The sequence below is a fragment of the Tursiops truncatus genome, chromosome 3, assembly GCF_011762595.2.
Source record: "Tursiops truncatus isolate mTurTru1 chromosome 3, mTurTru1.mat.Y, whole genome shotgun sequence".
NCBI lineage: Eukaryota > Metazoa > Chordata > Mammalia > Artiodactyla > Delphinidae > Tursiops > Tursiops truncatus.
Window position 1 is genome coordinate 3509886 of NC_047036.1, and position 12634 is coordinate 3522519.

Below are 12634 nucleotides of genomic sequence, written 5' to 3' on the forward strand. Positions count from 1 at the left end.
TGGACACTTGGAGAGGGTCCTGGTGGGCTGGGCCCCATAGGACCTGCAGACTGTGGATGCAGTGGCCACACTGTGCCCTGTGCCACATGCTGGCCGCAGGCATATCCAGATATCAGTGTGTCCTTGGCTTTGCTGACAGGTGTGTCTGTGGCTGGCATTGTTAGGCCTGTGGTTTATCAAACAATGGATCGCTGCACTGGTGAAGTGGATGGTTGTGAAGGCCATAGCCACAGCAGAGAGAGGCTTTCCCAAGGAGAAGCCATCGTTATGCAAATAAGATTAGCTATTTTTAAAAGAGAAGGAGCCAGAGCAGGAAGCTGGCCATCTATGAGCCTTGCCCTACTTAAGCACACCTGGCCCAGCCCTGTGGGTGAGGCTGATGTGGACTTGGATCATTTTAAATGTGAGTGGACAGATCAATTGTGCAGTTTAAAAGGCAAGGATGCAGAGGTACAGAGCAATGATTGATACATATTTTTAAACTTAGTAGCAAACCAGGTGTTATGGGCTGAATTATGCACTCTCCCACAAATTCATATGTTGAAGCCCTAACCCCCATTGGCAACAGGGCCTTTAAGGAGGTAATTAAGGTTAAGCAAGGTCATAAGTGTGGGGACCTAATCCAGTAGTACTAGTGTCCTTTTAAGAAGAGGGACACCAGGAGTGCACACACAGGGAAAGGCCACCTGAGGACACAGTGAGAAGGCAGCCATCTGCAAGCCAAGGAGAGAGGCCTCAAGAGAAATCAACCTGCTGACACCTTGATCTGGAACCTCCAGCATCCAGAACTGCAGATGAGTGTGGCCAAGCTGCAAAGGAGGGCACAGGTCTCCCAGCGGGTCTGTTTCTGCCCCATCAGAAATGGGTGTGATAGACGCTGAGCCCACAGTTTTGGATGGTGGGGGAAGACTTATGTTATAAGGTGCAGAAATTTTTCCATGTGCTATATCTCTCCACATGATTCTCTCTCTACCACCCTTGCTTTCATGAAAAACTGCCTTTTCTTCGTGTTAGTCCATTTCTCGTAAAAAGTCTCTTGCTCTGAGCACAGGGGACAAGAATATATTTTTTAAATTGGACTGACTCAGCAAGGTCTCATAAAATGTACACACCCAGCTCTATCACACCATTCACTACATTGAGTCTATTTTCCTGGATTCAATTCCTTTGGGAGCTCTTTGTTCTCTTGTTTTCCCCAACACAGTAGTCCACATGGTCTGGTCTCACAGCCAACCTGGGATTTGGTTCTACCACTCTCCTGTGCCTAAGCCCCAGGTTACTGGATCCTGGGTCCCCTCTTTCTTGGTGTGATACCATGCTCTTTTGTGGCACACCTGGTAGGTCTTAAGAAGGGGTGCATAAGAGAAACATTTATAAAGCTCTTACCTGTCTGAAAGATTCTCCTATCTCCACAATTGTTTGTTTGTTTGTCTTTTAGTGTTCATTCATACTATTGAGAAACCACATTTCCTTGATTCTCATTCTTCATTTCTTATTCTCTGGAAACGTTGAGAATCTTTGATTTGATGCTGGTGTTAATGCTCCTTGATGAGGGTCTTCTGTCCCTACTCTGCTGTGTAACCAGACGCTAGCTCGTGAGCCAGATACGATCTCACAGTTTTTCCCAGGAAATCTTTCAGTTACTCACAGATGTTGTCTTCTGTTCTCATTCTCCCACTCACCCCATATCTGTACATGCTGTTTTGAGTCCCCAGTGAGACCAATACTTTTAGTTATTTGTTTGAATAGTGTTTCTAAATATTTCACTATGTCATGAATTTCCTGTGTTTTGTGAAATTAAGGAAGGAGTCATCTGGCAGAGGACCTGACCTTGCTCTATGTGACCATCTCATTTTCTCCTGTGTCTTATCAATAAAGATTCTTTCTTTCATCTTATGCAGAACATTTCTTTCCATAATTGAATCCTTTAGTGTAACTCTACCTATCCCATTTACCCATCAACTTATTTTCTCCCCAAAATATGTTTTCATTCCTAATAAAAGTTCTTATGAATAATACTTTTTCCATCTTGTTATATACAATAGTACTTTCTTGAAATATGCATGCATTCTACTATTAATTAATGTTGTTTAACTTTTTTAATGATCATCTCCCCTTCAGATCCCAACCCTTTATGTGGATGACATTGCATGTCAATTCTTGACTTCTTAAAAGACCACCTGAAAAAACTATTAATTTAGCAAAACTAAGTTTATAAAAGTTACTACAATAAGTGAGAATAGCCCTTAAGGGAGCTTTAATAATTTCCTATAAATTGGAGGTCAACAGAGAGGATTTATAGGATTTTCATATCTGGGCATCAGTGATTTAAGATGGGTCTTTCTACGGAGATGAGTGACTGGGATTGGACAAACCTTATGACAAAATAAGTTAGGGTTGGTGGACAAGGTGAGAGTCTTAAGGTGAGTCTTGGGAAACTACTGTTTGATAAGTGAGGTTTTGATCCATGTGAATCAAACAATCTATTATCATGAAAGGAGAGCTATTTGGGTTGAAGAGCAAATAATTTACCCAGAAAAATTGGTTTTGTAGGAATTTCCTGAAACAAACAGTAGAATTGTTTACTAGGTTGAAGGCTTGTCTTCTTGTGAATAGTGTCCTGAAACATAGTCAGGCCACATTTGCACAAATGGCCTCAATTCTCTTTCTGCCTACATAAGTTACGCAAACAGAAAGTGTCTCAGTTCTCACCCAAAAAGCCAAGGGCTCTTGCTTTGTGTCCACTGTAGCCACCACACTCCACCTTCAAATTTGTCTTCAATTCAGCTCTTCTGGGTCTCTTTTGGTTTAACTCCCATCACTGCCCAGCCTAGAACCCACACCTTTCCACTTCAATGGCATCATTACTAACAATAAATATTTCCCAACTGCCTTGCCTTTAGCCACAAAAATAAAACCAACCTTTCAGATTCCAGCAACTTCAACAGTCACGTTTCTTTTCAATCATTTTCAATTTCCCTAAGGAGACTTTTTAGACCATTTTCCTAATCACCCCATCCCATATCATTGAATTACACAGATATTCTGTATATTTGTAAATTGTATGTAGATCTGTGTTTTACAGGAAAAGAAAAAAAAAGAGTGAGGTTTTAGGTTTTTTTCACCTACACCCCCCCCCCCCAAGAAAGTTATTTTTGTCTCCTTGGGGCACAATATTGTTCCTGTTGAGAATGAATACTCTGTAGCTCTTCATGGACATCTGAGTAGTGAAGGAGGGAATCACACCACAGTCTTAACTAGTCTAAACTAGAAGAGTGAATATTTACTCTTTCTCTCCAGTGAGTCCCTCAGTATTTCTAAATCATGCTTTCACTTGTCTCCAGTCCAGAGCATGACTAATGGACTTGAGTTCCCACCCTAACCCCATCCACAAATCAGAGGAAGTAGAAGTCATCCGCAGAGGATGCCCTCAGAGTCTGTCTGCTCCCCAGATCTTCCTATTTCCTCTATATTCCAACCCTGACAACCACCATTCTACTCTGTGTTTCTATGAATTCGACTTTTTTTTTTTTTTAAGATTCATATTTAAGTGATATCATGCAACATTTCTCTTTCTCTGGTTTATTTTACTGGTTCACAATTTTCTTTTAATGCATATGGCTAGTAAGAAAAGTATCCATAATCAATAAAGAATAAATGCAAAAAAAATTGTGAACAACATTCACAGTACTCACTTGGATAAAGGTGTGAACTTAGTTGGATTTCAACAGCGCAGTTCAATGAGATCCTAAGTTGAAGTTAGGGAGTAGGAAATATGGGGCCATTAACACCTGGAAGAAATGAACTTGTTATCTTTTTGTTTCCTTTCTCTGCATAAGCGTTACTTGAACTTTACCTCCAAAATTAATACCTCCAGCTGTGTTCTGAATCCCATGTCCTTTCATCACCTCCAAGGTTTTCTGTCCTCAGTTAACAACATCATCTTCCATTTCATCATTCTTTTTAACAAACAAGCATTCACATGCAAAAAAAAAAAAAAAAAAAAAAGAAGTCAATACAGTGTGCAGCATATTACTACATCCTACGATACTGGATTTTTAAGTATGAATTTAAGTCCTCTGCTTCCACCATATCTGAGTTCTACACTTTTGCCGTACCAAAAAAAAAGTTAGATTTGCCAAACTTCCCCTGCCCTCCATGTAGATCCTCAATCTCTCTGTCTGGCATGGCCTCCAGATCACTCTCAATCCAGTCAGCTCCTTCTCCTCATTATTTTGAGACTCATTCCAAGATTTCAAGAAGTGATTACTCAATTTCACTCACCGATCCCATTTCCCCACCTCTTACCCTGGCTTGCACCCTCTTAACTTTCTAGATCCCTCAGTATGGGATTCTTCTAACACAACACTTATTACACTATTGTAAATGTAACAGCGCTTAACTGTGACCTTGCTGGATCATGTACAACTTTGGGGCAAGAATTATATTCATTTCCAATGCTTACACCAGTCCCAAGGATACTATGTTTTTACACATGTCTATTGAATGATAGAACAAATGACTGACTGATGAAAACACAAATAACAGGATGGAAGAGAAAAGATAAGAATGATTTAAAATAACCTGCTGATGCAACAGCTTGACTAAATAACCATGAAATGCTAACCATGCTGAATTAATTCTCTACTTTCAAAGATAAGCTAAAAGCTTCCACAGTAAGACTTGCCATTTAGGTCCAGGATGTGTCTATCTATTTCATGCAAGCCTAGTACAAACCTACCTAGGACAGAGAGCATGGCTCTTAATGATGTGCCCACAACTCAGGACTCAGCCTTCAGAAGCATTTAAACAAATTCTTCGTGATGTTAAAAGTTTGTTCTCTCAATAAAATTGAGGCAAGCAGCAGTGCCAGGAACTATAAGGTAGTTATCTTTGGCAGCAACCTTGCTATTGAGTTCACCCAATATGATATACCATTAACAGGGTATAGAGATTGTAATTCTTTTTTTTTTTTTTTGAAGGTAGAGCAATTATAGCCTTTTCCCTAATATTGCTACATGGTCATGGCTTTGTATTAGACAGCTGTCATTGATTCATATAATTAAGACCTAGAAAAGGTCTTTGAAATTAACTATTTCAAAAGAGAAAAACACCTACCAAAGGAAAATTGGTCTTTGATCAAAATATTTAGCAAACCTTTTATTATGTTCAAGAAAAAATTCTAATTTTAAAGGAGTTTAAATATTGTAGGGTAGATTTTCTTTGGTACATTTTTTTTAATTGATATGAAAAGTCTTTCCACACCTTTTCTTTAATAGTTGGACATTGCCCAAGGACCATCATTAAATATTAAAAGGCGTTGGGAACCATATGGTCACCTCTGAGGGATTTCGAGATCTTGGTGGCACTCCATCTGCATCAGTAACAATTTAGTCATTATATCAAGGACATGCAGGGACTCAGAAGTGGACTTGCATGGGAGGAAGCTCAAGTGGGTGGTGGCAGAGTGCCACGCACACCATGCACAGATCACCTTCTCTCCTCTGAGCGCCTTTGGACTGAGCTAAACTTGTTAGACATATTGTTACTGAAAGTCAAGAAATTCACCCCGAGATGTATTTTTTTTTTGAAAAGAGATTCTTTATTTACAAAAATGCTATCGTCTGTTGTGCAGTACAGACATTAAGAAAGTACTTGCTTTTTGAACACATGGATCATCCTATTTCAAAATCATATAAACAGTGGTTGCAAAAAACTCTTGGATGCAGAGATGGAAAGATATTCATAGTTAACCTGGATTTTGTTACCAGAGTAAGCTAAATTTCCAAATATCTATTCTCTGAATTAAGAGAATTACACTCCAGGAATGGATAAAAATACCTCTGTTATGTTCATTTCTTCCACGTGTTAATGGCCCCTGTTTTGGACTCCCTAACCTCAACTTAGGAGCTCACTGAAGCATGCTGTTGAAATGCATCTAAAGTTCACACCTTTAACCAAGTGAATCCTGAGTGTTGGGAATGATAATAATAACTTCTGCTTTTTTAGGAATTCCAACTCTGTGTATTTCTATCTCTTAAAGCTATATTTCTCTAATCATCTGTCTCTCCCATTACTCCCAAATATGCTATGGAATAATTCAGTACTCTTCACTTTATAAATGAACCATCATGGCTCAAAAGCATCTAGCAACTTGTCAACATCTTATAGCTAGTAAGGGGCAGATCCCAAATCCAAATGCACATCCATCCAGCATGAATGTTGAGCTCTTTTATTACATTTTTGGAGATGTAATGAAGCCTGGGTAAAAATCATTACAGTTTTTAAAATTTACTTAGGCTTTTCAAAGGCACACCATTAGGGTAATTAACACAAGATTTCACAAGTTTCAATACCTTAAAACATTATTTTTTGTTTTAACATGCAAACATTCGTAAAAACATGTTAAATGCAAAATTAAAAGGGAGTCCTGGGCTTCCCTGGTGGCGCAGTGGTTGACAGTCCACCTGCCAATGCAAGCGACACAGGTTCGTGCCCCGGTCTGGGAAGATCCCACGGGCTGGACCCGTGAGCCATGGCTGCTGAGCCTGTGCGTCCGGAGCCTGTGCTCCACAACGGGAGAGGCCACAACAGTGAGAGGCCCGTGTACCACACACACACACACACACACACACACACACACACACACACACAAAAGGGAGTCCTTTTAAATATGACATATTTATATATTTATAGTATATTATGTACTTATATATGGTATATATATATATATATATATAATTTTTGCAAATGTTGTCCTAATGTTGGAGTACATAGGTAACAAGCAAACTTACTTTGCAAATAAAAAAAAAAAAAGGAAAAGAAAGGGACTGATTCAAAGGAAAACTCAACATGTTGTGGTGAATTCAAACAGAGACAGGGAAAATGTAGTTTAATGTGCACCTTATCTACTTTTTTGCTTAAAATTAATTGACAATGCATTTTTAAAGCCTATACATCTACATGATGTAAATTAGTAAGTCAGTCAGTGTAGTTTGATCGCATTTAGTCAATGGAATTTCATTGCTCATAGTACTAGAGGAAAAAAACTATATAGATAAAAAGTGAAACAAAATGTAATATATAAACTATGTTTACACATAATTCAAATACATGAAAACATATATTCAGAGTATATTTGTAGATTCAATTAATTCTGTTGTTTTTATTTTTGTTGTTAAAACTAAATAATAATTATAATAGGAGAACTAAAGTGATTATGATTTAGCAAAAAGCTGATAGCAGTGAATTAATCTAAATTTTGCAATCACAACATACCTCAGACTCAGGTAAGTGTTATGTGATTGAGCTGCCCTGACACTTCCCTGGCAGGCCTTCTACCCAAAGGACAAGGACACCTCAGAACTAGAGGTATATGTCTAAGCAGGGTCCATACTCCTCTCTAGGGCCCTGCACCATGGGCTTCACTTCATTTCTCAACAGTTTCATAAGTGTTACCTAATTGGTTCATGTACAGTTGTTCATAGAATTCCATTACAATTCTTTCGATTTCTATAGAATCAGTAGTGATGTCTCCTCTTTCATTCCTGATTTTTGTAACTTGAACATTCTTTTATTTCTTTTCCTGGTCACTCTAGTTAATACTTGTCCACTTTCTTGATCTTTTCAAAAAACTAACTCTTTATTTCATCAATTTTCTCTATTATTTTTTCTATTTTTTATTTCATTTATTTCTGCTCTCATCTTTACTATTTCCTTATTTCTGCTTGCTTTGGTTTAGTTTCTTCTTTGTCTAGTTTCTTAAGGTAGAAATTTAAGTTATTTAGTTGATATCTTTCTTTTTCTTAATATTGACATTTAGAGCTATAAGTTTCCCTCTAGGTACTGCTTTAGCTGTATTCTATAAATTTTAGTGTGTCGTGCCTTTGTTTTCATTCTTCTCAAAAGATTTTCTGATTAGGAACTTGTCTTTTTGTGTAGATCTTAATAAATATTTCTTTAGATCACACTAAGAAGCAAACACATTTATCATTTAATGCTGTGAGCAATTCTGCTCATCAATTTGTTACTTGCCATCTAAAATTTTAAAAAGTAAGCTGCAAATTTAAGAAATGATGATCCAGATTGTTACATTAGTCAGACTTTGTTTTCCCGGTGTCTTGAGGAGCTCTTGGTCTCACAGTGCATATTTATTATATTTATATTGAATGTGCATATAGTTATGTATTTTTATAATCATTCAAAAACACCTCACATTCAGAAAACATCTGGAAAGTCAAAGATAATTTCTTGGGCTAGAACTACAGAGTATGCTTTATTACAATAAAAGTTAATTTGTACATCTTATGTTCATTCTGATGTAACAGCAGCTATAACCTTTTGTTTCTGATTAAAGTAACTTTATAAACTCTAGGAATATGACAGATGGTCTGATCACAAATCCATATTTAAAATAGACTAATTGCCTTCATGTAATACATGTTTTTTCTATGTTATACTAAAAACACAATGAAGAATGATACAAATTCCAGATTTCATCTCCAGGAACACCAAGCCAGCTCTGTGACAAAGCTAAGTTAGTGCAGTGACAGTGTCTGAGGAGATTCTGTTAGCACCAAAAGAAAACTTTCCAAGATGGTCACAGATATGGCTGCAATAGCAAGGAGATATGGGGAATTTATAGTACAAAATGCCGACATTAGAAAGGAGGAAATATCTCAAATTAATAACCTAAACTTCTGCTTTAAAAAAAATGGAAAAAGAAGAGGAAACTAAACTCATAGAAGCAGAAGGAGAGACATTATAAAGATGACAGTGGAAATATATTGAATAGAGATTAAAAAAGCAGTAGAGAAAAATCAATGAAACTTGAACTTTGTTCTTTGAAATGATGGACTTGTATCAGGGAGCTGCCAGCCTTGTATTCATGGCTTTCCTCCAAGATATACCATTGTTTTCAATCATGCCCTTAGGCATGGTGTTCACCCTATCCCTTTGTAAATGAGTCAGTCCCTTCAAACAGAACTGCTGAGCTTGTGGTCTTCACGGACTGCCTTTTCAACCAGCAAGACCTCGGCACCAACTACAGCCTGGTTCACTTTTCCTGGAGTACCACCCTGCTCTATGAGGAGGGTCTTGGGTGGGGATGGAAGCCCCTGGTCTTTTCCATTGTTTCTCCTGATGTGAGAAACACTGCTCTATGAGCACGCTGGGGCAGGGGCTATTAGAAACACATAAATGGGAGTTAGCTGGAGGAAGGAGCCCCAGAACCCCCAGCCCTGACTGTCTGAAATAAAGCTTCTGCAACACAGACCTGGGAGAAATGAAAAACCACAATGGCTTGTTCTTCCGGAGTGAAATTGCAGCCCTTGACTGGTGTCTGGGGGGAGCAGAAGCTCCACCTTCTCGAACACACTCTCCTGAAGAACGGCTTCCATGGTACTTTTCCTAGAACTTGGGGGTCTGGGGGGGTCAGGAGGGGTTTTTGCTCAACCACCATAGATTCTGGCTGTTCTCTCTGAGGTTGAGTAGATTTCCTTGAATGGATGGTTCTTCATTTGCTCTATGCAGTTCGGGCCCTTTCTAAAAACTTTAAATTATTTCCTTTTATAATTTCCTCTGGATAAATGGCTGTTGCAGAGAAAGTCCACTGAGCCTCTCACTGCACAATTCAGGGAGACAGTTTTACTGTTTCCTTTTAGAGCAATAATTAGTTGATGGGCCCTTTGAGTGGGGATGCTTAAGGTCACTGACCTAGTCTTTGGAGATAGGCGCAGGAGCATAGTAGGGAGAATCAAGGAATGTTTAAGATCAGTTTAACGCCCTGAGATTTTATGAGTCCCATAGTAGAGCTTACGTGTTTGGCAAAATTAAATTTATCAAATTACTTGAATATGTTTCACTCTAATCATTTCCCTTTTTTTTCAATTTGATATTTAATAAAATATCAACACTTCTGCTTCCCAAGACACTTTTTTAAAATACTTAACAATAATTTTATTTTTTTTAATTGAAGTATAGTTGATTTGCAATGTTGTGTTAGTTTCAGGTATACAGCACATTCAGTTATTTTTCAGATTATTTTCTCTTACAGAGTATCACAAAATATCAATTATAGTTCCCAGTAGGGCTTGTTGGTTATCTATTTTATATATAGTAATGTGTATCTGTTAATCCCATCCTCCTAATTTACCCCTCACCCCCACACCTTCCCCTTTGATAATTATAAGTTTGTTTTCTATGGTTGAGGGTCTATTTCTGTTTTGTAAATAAGTTCATATATCTATATATATATATTTTTTTTTTTCAGATTCCACAAAGAAGCAATGTCATGTCATATGGCATTTGTCTTTCTCTGTCTGGCTTACTTCACTTACCCTGCAAAGTTAGGCCCTTCCTCCAGGAAATTCTCCAGCTTGCATAAAGAATCTAGGCACAGACACTTGTTAGTAAAGGGAGTTTTGTGTGATAAATCAGGGAAGCTGTGGGTTAGAGCAAGTGGAAGGGGGAATGAAGTCTCTGAAATTAGCATATCTTGTGGTGATAGGTTGTCAAGACTGGTTCGTCCAGGATCAAGCATAAGGGGCAAGTGGCTGCCGTGGAAGTGTGGCTGAGCTGACTCAGGACTCAGCCCTCTGGTTGGCAGTGGGCGTAGGGGAGGAGCATTGAGCACACAAGGGTACTGTACATGTTCAGGCGTTTTCACCGCAGCTCACCATGGGCCCACAGAGCTGTATCCATTGGCCCTAGCAGGACCAGCTTTTGCAGCAGCACAAAGGTGGCAGTGGGCTGGACAAATGACAGTCTCTAGTCACTTGGCTGTGCGAAAAACTTCCTCCCACCCCTCCACGTTGAGTTGGGTGAGCTGCAAAATTCTTAGATAATTCAAATTGAAGTGTAGGGTTAGGTAATTCACAGTGAGTTGGGCATAAAGGGACACTGACCAACCGAAATACAGCCTTAAGCAAATAAGTGGCCATACAGGTAGTCCTAGTGTATGCTACAGTTCATGTGGGTTACCCACAATTACCCAGACAAGGATGTTAAATATCCATTCATTTAACCCACCTAGACATGTATCCAAATACTAACTGTAAAATATTTAATTATTTCCTGCTGATTATGGATAATTGCCCGGGGTTTTCAGCACATAATAGCAAATGATGGAAAATTGCCAGAGTTGGACATATTCCGGTAGTTTTATGAACTTAATTTTGCCAGGAACACAAGTCCTAATAAGGGACTCATAAAATCTCAGGGAAGTAAATGGAGTTTTAAAATACTCCTTGATTGTTGAAAGCAATTCAGTGAAAAATTAACAGGCAGAGTATACTAAATGTTGACCTCCACAGAGCAAAAATTAGCCATCACTTTTTTTTTAACTAATTTTATCTTATGATCATTGTAGAATTGCATGCAGTTGTAAGGAATTGCAGAGAGATCTCATATTATTTTACTAGGTTACCCAAAGGCAGCATCTGACAAAACTGCAACACAATATCACAAGCAGGATATTGACTTTGATGTAGTCAAGATGCAGAGAATCTCCACCAGCACAAGGGCCACTCATGCTGCTCATCTCACCTGCATCCACCTCCTCCTTAACCCTGAGCAAGTACTAACATGGTCTCTATATCTGTAATCCTATCAGTTCAAGAATGTTATATAACTGGAATTGTACAGTATATAAACTTTTGGGGCTGAGGGTGTTTTTTCTCACTGAACAATCTGGTGATTTATGCTCATTTAACCAAGTGAGTCATTGAGCGTATCCAGAGTCTGGATGTACCGTGGCTTACTTAACCATCCACCTGGTGAAGGACCTCTGAGCTGGTTCCAGTTTGAGGCTATTATGAATAAATCTGCCATTAAATTTTGTGTGACCATATGTTTTTGTTTATCTGGGATGAATGCCCAAGAGTGCAATTGCTGGGTCATATGGTAACTTCACAAGTAGTTTTTTGTTTTGGTTTGCTTTTTTTTTTTAAGAAATTGCCTTTTTCCCAAGTGGCTGTGTCATTTTACATTCCCACCAGCAATATATGAGTGATTTAATTTCTCCATATACTCTTCTGTATTTTCTGTTACCACATTTTTTAAAAAAATTTACTTATTCTGATAGTTTTACAGTGATATCTTATTGGGTTTGGGTTTGTACTTGCCTAGTGGCTAATGATATTGAGCATCTTTTCATGTGCCTATTTGCCACCTGGATATTCTCTTCTGTGAAATGTCTATTTTTCCCCCGCTTTTCAGAGTCCTCTTATGATATATATATATATATATATATATATATATATATATATATGAAATATTCATGATTTTTAATTGTCCCTTGTGGAAGAAATAGAGAAAATTACATCTACCCCATCTTCCCAGGAGTGACAGACTATAGCCATTACTTTTTTAATGCAATTAAACTCAATAACTATTATTAAGCAACATCTACATGCTAACATAACAAAAGAGTAAAATAATGAGAAGGACTTATTTATTAAGCAAATATTGATTTGATTGGGAACCTGCTTTGTGCCTGGTATCGCCCTGCTGCTGGGGGTACAACAATGAACAACAGAACAGATGCAATGCCTCTTTTGCCAGCTCTTGCAGGCTGGTGGAAGACAGGAGCAGTGAGCAGGAAGTTAGAGTACCAGGCTGGGTTAGGATAAGACCT